Raw genomic sequence first — 8,295 nt, forward strand, 5'->3', positions numbered from 1 at the left:
TTTGCTAACCTGATGACCTTGGAGGTACTGGATATTTTGATAGTGTCACAGCCTAAGAAAAGCTGTCTTGTATTACTGGTATTGTATTTCTCCCTGGAGTTCAGTCTTTCTTCTGCAGTAATAAGCACACAGCTTTTTAGACAGGCCATTGGGACTGCCAGCTGATACACCTGCCTTTGGAACTTCTTGTTATATCACTTCAATACCATACTTTCCAGAAAGCCTCAACTCAATGCATGACTATGGACAAAGACACTTTAACACCACTGTTGATTACAAAGAGTCATTAGATCCTTACTTATACATGCACACATTTATGTATAAGTGCACATGTTCATTTATGTGCTAATCAAGGCTGTTATTGGCCAGCAAGAGTAACCTCATTGTTTTCTGTGATTGGTGGCACCACCTAGTGGTCACAGTTAATAAATAACTTTTGTATTCTGACCCATAAAAATTACCCTTAACCTGACTTATATGTGTAGACCATAATTAACCAGTATGCATTTAATCAACACACCATACAGAATTATCAACAAATTTGCCACTGAACTTAAAATAGGAAAAATACTATACAATTTGACTGTAGTTATAGAACTACATCCTTGGCACAAGAACTTTCTATGAAATTTCTAGAGTGTATAGTGCATAAGAGTCTAGTAGATGAGTGCAGTGACTAAGAAAGGACATTTCTGGAAGGGGGTGAAGGAATTTCCCTGTAGTGCTGTCCAAAAACTATGCAAGAGGCAGCCAGGTGGAAGACAGACTTGAGGTGGGTTTCAAAAAGAATGGATGTTCTTGAATACTGAACATGTTTCTATCAAAGAATCCAGCTAGGAATCCTGCAATTCTTTGATTGGACTGAAATGTAGGAACAGTGGTCAGCAGATTCATAACTGAGCACTCCAGTCAGTTAGAGAATGAAGACAAAATACCAGTGAACTGAGTCCTGCCAGGGTACATGCTAGAAAACAAAATCACTGACAATCATTGGGCTAAGGACATCAATTTCTCAAAGCAACATGCTTGAAAATGTGCTAAATAAATGTTTATAGATCCTAATCCCAAGTCAAACATGATTCAAATTCCTCCATTCAGTGAACAAGTAAAGAAAAACCAATAGATAAGTGATGATATCAACATACTCAAGTGGCTGGACTCCAAAGGGGAGATAGTAAAAATTACCTCACTTATGAAATATAGAACAAAGTCTATCTACTCAACTTGATTTTTAAAAAGTTTTACATATGTGTGGCTGCTGATGTTGTGTGTGTCTGTGTGTGTGTGTGTGTGTGTGTGTGTGTGTGTGTATGTTTGAGGACAATTTGCAGCAGTCAATTTATTTTTCTACCATGTGGGTCCTGACACACATCAAATCTTGAAATTTGGGAGTAAGCGCCATTATCCAACTGATCCATCCTGCCAGCCCAGGATGTTTATTTCTCATTTGGAACTCAATCTAGAACATTCTATATAATTCAGGAAATTAAAGTATTAAAAAAAGCAAGAGGAGAAGAAAGGCATGGAAGTCAAGTGTGTTCTTTTTTTTCTTTTTCATTATTGGAGACCATTTTTTGTATATTCTAGCCTGACCTGGAAACGTACATATGCCCTAAATTGACTTCAGACTGCAATAATTCCAGCAGCCTTACAGGTCCTAGAAGACACATCCCACCATGTCCAAAAATCAACTGTGGTTCTGTAATTCGTATTGTAAAATAGAGAATAGAGTATAATGAAAAATAATCAATAAAGAAAAAGAAAATGAACTCTGTGTGATGCCTTGGTGAGTAAAGACATTTGCCACCAAATTTGTTAACCTGAGTTCAATTCCCAGAACTCATATGGTAAGTGACAATTGGTCTCTTGATCTCTGGAAGTTGTTCTCTCTTTTCCAGATGTAAAGATGCCTTTTAGTTACAAAAGATGCTTAGTACTGGATCAAATGTTTAAAGAGGCCAAGACACATAGGCATGACCAATGTGCAGAATATAGAAGTACTCATTGAAAACTTGCCTTATAATTCAAACCACTTTTCTGTGGAGCATCAAATTTCTTGTTTCTCTGGGTTAAGCATACAGAATTAAAAATCAGGATGATGCCCCACAACATTTGCCTATGTATTAGAAAGCCATCCTGAAGTACATGGAAGGAAATAGTGATCTATCTGGCCCTAAGGGATGATGGATAAAGAGATAAATGGAAATACAAACTGTGAGCAGTTTCTGCTCTGAACTGTAAACATCAATGTGGAATTTTTGTCAGATGGTGTGGTTCTATTTTGTTGGTTTTCGGAACTGAGATCAAAATTAAGAGGGGCACTTGGGGCATTCGTATTGTGCCACTAAAGGTAATTTCTTGCACAGGTGAAAGACAGACCAGAGGGAAAGCAGTTGCCAATAATGTTTTCATTAATCAAGAAAGAAAGTCAGAGGTTCAAAGATGATCAGAAAGCATCTTAGTTCTGACCACAAACAATGCCAACTGGAGATGCAGTGGTGTTATTCCCATGACCCTCCCAGGCAGCTTCCTGGAAACCTAAGTGTTTGGGTTTGGGGAGAGTATGGTTGCAAAGCTGAAACTTAAAGGAATTGATGGAAGGGCACCACTAGGAGTGGAGCCTGCAGCTTAATTTGACTCAACATGGGAGTCCTCATCTGGACCAGACATGGACAGGAGTGACAGATTGATAGCTCTTTCTTGAATCCGTGGGTGGTGGTGCATGGCCATTCTTATTTGGTGGAGCAATTTGTCTGGTTAATTCCAATAAGGAAGGAGACTCTGGCATGCTAACTAGTTAAGTGACCCCGGAGTGGTCAGCATCCCCCAACTTCTTAGAGGGACAAGTGGCATTCAGCCACCTGAGATTGAGCAATAACAGGTCTGTGATGCCCTTAGATGTCTGAGGCTGCATGCACACTACACTGACTGGCTCAGCCTGTGCCTACTCTATGCCAGCCTGAGCGAGTAACCCATTGAACCCCATTCATGAGGAGATCGGGGATTGCAATTATTCCCCATGAATGAGGAATTCCCAGTAAGTGCGGGTCATAAGCTTGCATTGATTAAGTCCCTGCCCTTTGTACACACTGCCTGTCACTACTACCATTTGGGTGGTTTAATGAGGCCCTCAGATTGGCCCTGCAGGGGTCTGCCCATGGCCCTGGCTGAGTGCTGAGAAGAAGTTGAACTTGACTATCTACAGGAAGTAAAAGTCACAAGGTTTCCACAGGTGAACCTGCAGAAGGATCATTGAGGAGAGATGGGGGGGGGGCTCTGGCACTGAGCCTACATATACCTTCTCGCCAGGAGGTGTGTCCTAGGTTCTGTTGTGCTCAGAGTGGGAGGATTAGGCATGGTGGTGGTGGTGACGCCAGTGTGGTGTGGTGCATGTCTTGTGGTATTGGGTGTTGTTTCTTGTACCTGGCTATCGTTTTCCAGTGCTTAGGTTTAAAGAACCCGGGGGTGGGAGGCGCCCTAGGGTCCCCGGTTGCAAGGGGGGGCAGATGGCCCATGGGGGGGCATCTGGTGGCGGCCCCCTGGGACTCCAGTTCCTTCAGTGGACAAGGCTGTTCCCAGGTCTCGCCATGGTCTGGGCCGGGAGCACCCCTTGGGTGCACTTGGAGCTTGCCATGGGCACTCTAGTTGCCTGGTGCATCGCCAGTCACAGGCCCTGAGTCGTTCTGCATCTTTTCTCCAGTCCAGACCCTCTCTAGAGTTTGTGTTGTCTTTTTCTTCTATGTCTAGCTAGCTGGCCTCAGTCGAACCCCTATTTCGTCCTCCCCTTCCCTCCTGTGTCCATTGGAAGTGTCTGCAGTAGGGGATGGTGGTGGGGACCCTGAAGCTGTCAGCTCCCATTGGGTAAAGTTTGTCTCTTCCCACATCCAACACATTGACTCTTCTCAGTGGATCACTCGGATCCTGCATTGGTGAAAAGTGCAGGTAGCTGCGAGAATTAATGTGAATTGGAGGGCATCCTCTACACTTGGAATGCACTTGCTTTCCGGCCCAGGGTTCCTCCAGGGTCTATGCCTGTCTGAGCATCCCTTGAAGATCAGTAGTCCCCGCCCTCAGTGCACTCTTCTTGGTTGCTTGGCTGGGGGTTAGCTTTCTTTGCCCTGCAGGCGGGCTCTCCATCTCCCTCAGTTCCGATGTGTGTTGGGTGCCTTGGTGGTGGGTGGTCATCCTCGTTGTCTCCCATGTGAGTCCTCACCAATGTCCACCCCTGCCTTTCACTTGGCTTCTTAGTGATGCTCCACTCCTGCCTCCCCTTTAACCCTTTGCAGCCTTAGCCACCTCAGCTCCCTGAGCCTCCTCGGTTCTGGTCCCTTGTGGAAGCGATAGCAAGCCAGGATGCCCAAGAAATCTGAGGTTGTGCTTGTGGTGCTGTGTATGCCAGGTGCCTACAGGACGATCGGCTCTCCGGGGGAAGCTGTGGGTCTATGATACGTGTCGTGGAAGGGGTCCACCGTGCACACTCCAGGAGTGCGCCCTGGGCACTCTCCACCGCAGCTGAGGCAGCTGCAGCCGCCAATGTGTGTGTGGATGAGAAAGAGTGAGTGCAAGAGCAGAGGCAGCACATGGCAAGAGGTGTGGTCCCTTCTGGTGGGGGTTGGGGGCGTCATCCTGTGGGGCTTGAAGAGTGGATGCAGTGCAGTCCAGTCCGGGGGAATTGGCTGCTAGAGCGAGGCAGGGCTGCCCAACTCTCTCTCTCAGTGACCCCTCCGTCTCTGCCCCCCACCCTACATTGTCTCTCCTCCTCCCTCCAGGAGGGCTGCACAAGCCCACAAGGGTTGTCTCCAGTGTCTCTGGTAGTTCTCTCATCTCTCTTCCTCCATCTCCCTCACCCGTGGGTGCCTGCTCCATAATCCTAACCATGAACCCTAAAGCTAAACCAAACCTTAACCCTAAACCTAACACTAATGGCAACCCTAATCATAACCATAACACTAACCCTAACCCTAAACCTGAACCTTAAACCTAACCCTAAACTAAACCCTAACCCCCGCAAATGTAAAATTGTTTTCAGTGCTACTTCATAACTATAATTTTGTTGCTACTAATTATAATATAAATATGTGTGTTTCTGGTGATCTTGGGCCAGTCCTGTGACAGGGTCATTTGATTCCCCCAAAGGTAGCTGTGAACCCACAGGATGATAACCATTGCTCTAAACTGATACATATAAATGAATAAATAAACACCACTGAAGATAAAAATGAAATGATATTCTTAAGCAAGGAAACAATGGAAAAAATAGAAACAAAGGGATTATGGCCATAATGCATTTAAGGAAAGGAAATTTTAAAAATGTTGTCAATAATTGAGTTTTTGAAACAGATAAAAATAAATGAAAGTATGCTTAGCTATGCTGACTTTCAAACAATGTAGGCTCTTTCCTAGTAGGGACACTGTCACTAATAAGACATTGTATGAATTTTGTCATATCTAAAATGTTAGCTACTGAGTACTGTAGCGTGACTCATGGAGCTACAGCCAATGGCCTGTACCTGAAACCTCTGAGCTGACTTAACTGTATCAAACAGGATGGCACACATTTATCTGCATAGGAGAGTTGCCTAATTTTAAATTCAATATTCATTCGCTGAAGATAACATTTCCAAGCTGTCTCTGTTCATTCACATGACAAGAATTAAAACATGCTGGGAAATTACAAAAACATTAGTTATATCACAGTCAATTCCCTTTTCATGATGGTGACTCCAGCAGCTGATTGCCTTCCCCGTTTCCCCTGCAGTGTACCCAATACACTACTCCTCTTGTTTTGGCCTGAAGAGAGAAGCAATGCTCCACGTGCATATTCTTTTCCTCTGACTGCTTTGGATAGTTGACTTACATGACTCAAATGGACAATTTTAAATCTCTGAGGTGGTACAGTCATTTAATTGAAGAATTTTGGAGGTGTAACATAGAGGTCAGCCAGGTCATTGCCATGGAGAACAACAGACTGGAATCAAAGCCACTGACATCAACATACGAGTGCTTGTCTCAGAAACATTTTTTCAAGATGGAAATGCAGCTGTCCTAGAATTAATATGCCTTTCCAGGGAGAAATCACTTTACACACTTAGGAGGTTAATATAGAAAAATCACTTTATTGATGATATACATCCAACTCTATGTAAAGCTCAAAGAGGAGCCAGTTTAGACACATTTGCATTCCACAAATGACATCATCCTTAAGTGTCTTTAGATTCATACTCCAGGTTGATCTTTGAACAAGTTAAATAGAGAGGCAACTTGTAGGTCTACCTACTTAGGCATATGTGAGGATTACTCAGCAAAGATATATGCCAGAATAAATTAATTTCACCTGTATCTGGCCTTGAACTCACCTCTGCCTGCCTATGCCTCAGGAGTGCTGAGATTTAAGCTTCTAAGGAAAAGAGCATCTTGTATACTACTCCGGTAGGAGGGGGGAAGAAAGGAATAGACCTCTATGAAGTAGCAGGAACACAATATGAAGGGACAAATTCAAGAGGCAGCTACTCAAATGGCACCACACAAAGGGATCACAGGGATTCTTAGAACATTACTAAGCCAAAAGTGGCCATTGGACTAATGACAACAGGTCCATATGGTGGGAGGAGTTAGGTACTCAAGATCTGAAGCAATCTTTCCAAAAAAGGCCCTGGCTCAAGACAATTACCATCTGTCACAGGCCAAATCCAAGTTTTAAACAAGGGTCTGTGTTTTACTGTCAATACCCCAGGCCTTTAAGGGAATATCCCAAGACCTAGGCCCCAGGCTATTAAAGCTGACAAATGAAAATTAAAATTAATAAAAGTTTAAGAACTTGTGCCCTGAAAAGGGAATTTCTACAGGTAAGGCAAAATTTAATTCATTAAATCAGGAGTGCCATGGGCGGCACCTGACAGCTTGCTCTCAGAGAAGGGGAGGTAACTGTCCACCACTCCTGTTAACATTCTTTTGCTAATTGCTGGTTTTAAACATCCTGCAGCCTCCCTAGGTTGGAAGTCTATTGGCCCCAGGCTTCTTCATCTCAGGCCCAGCCTGTCCCCAGCCTCTGTGATTCTCTTGCCCTAGCAGCCGCCCACCAAGCCCAGCAGACAGCCAGGTCGCCAGCGATGCCCCCACAGCCGAGGGGTCCCAGGCAGAGGGCCATGCCGTGCCAGAGGGCTGAGAAGGAAGCCGGCTTTGAGGCAGAGGGGGAGGACAAGGACGACAGCTTCCTCCTGCTGCAGCAGTCTGTGACTCTGGGCAGCTTGACCTATGTGGATCAGCTCATCGCCAAGATCGGTGAGATGCTGAAGCTGGACACAGCGCACAATGGCCCTGCCTCGCCGAGTGCTGCCCCGGGCCCCCCGCCCCTGCGGGTCCTGGCTGCGATCTCAGGGGAACAGAACCGGTCCTTGGCGAGGCAGATGCTGCGATCTTCTGTGTCTGCAGAGACCGGGGCCCCAGCTCACCCCAGAGCCATTCGCTGCAAGCTGTGGGAGCGCGGGCGCATGCGGAGCCAGGCGGCTCCCTACTGCGTGGTGGAGCTCACTGCGGTCACCAGCGCCCTATGCCCTGTGTGCCGGCAGCCTGGCCTTGAGGGACCTCCGGTGACAGGCAAGCCGAGCACCCCGCAGCCTCTTTCAGGCCTGTTCCTGTGGGGTTGGCCCCAGAGCAGAGCCATGTCCTGCCGTCTGCAACAGTGATGTGCATCTCAGCCTGAAACCCACACCAGCGACGACGACCTGCACCAGCTCCTGCAGCAGCTCCTGCTTTCCGGAAACCTCATCAAGGAGGCAGTGCAGCAGCTACATTCACTACAACTACAGCTACAGGCAATTCTTTCCTCACCCCGATTCCTCAAGCCTCTGTCTGCCCCTGTGCAGGAGCCACCATCACCTGGGAGCCCTTGAGCAGCCTGCAGCGACCCTGGCACTTGGGTGAGGAGGGCGCTGCTCAGAACTGGGGAGGACTTTCTTGTCCCTGGCAGCTAACAAGCAGGGTAGCTTCCTCACCAGCCTGTACCTGCAGACCAAGGGATTCACCCAGATGTGGCTAGTAACAAATCTACACTTCGCACCCAAGTGACTGGAATTGTGGCTGAACTGGTTATAGGATTTTAACTTAACTGAACTGTTTTTGAATAAATGTGTTCAGGTTTTTGTTTGAAAAAGAGAAAAGAAAAAGATCCTGCAGCCAAGGGGATAATAGACAGTACCCAGTGACCCTCCAACCCTGCAAGCCCATGCCCTGTCTTATTTCACTCAAATGTATCTCACTTAAAATATATAGTTACTGCTATACTCTGTACTTTGT

The 8,295-nt window shown here is 46.1% G+C and overlaps 1 pseudogene; it reads left to right on the forward strand.

The window, feature by feature from the left end:
- The first annotated feature begins 7,145 nt into the window (after nt 1-7,145).
- On the forward strand, nt 7,146-7,973 carry LOC113838008 (annotated as a pseudogene).
- Nucleotides 7,974-8,295: the final 322 nt, after the last annotated feature.

Source organism: Cricetulus griseus, unplaced genomic scaffold (assembly GCF_003668045.3).
Source record: "Cricetulus griseus strain 17A/GY unplaced genomic scaffold, alternate assembly CriGri-PICRH-1.0 unplaced_scaffold_1, whole genome shotgun sequence".
In the NCBI taxonomy this organism is placed as follows: Eukaryota; Metazoa; Chordata; class Mammalia; order Rodentia; family Cricetidae; genus Cricetulus; species Cricetulus griseus.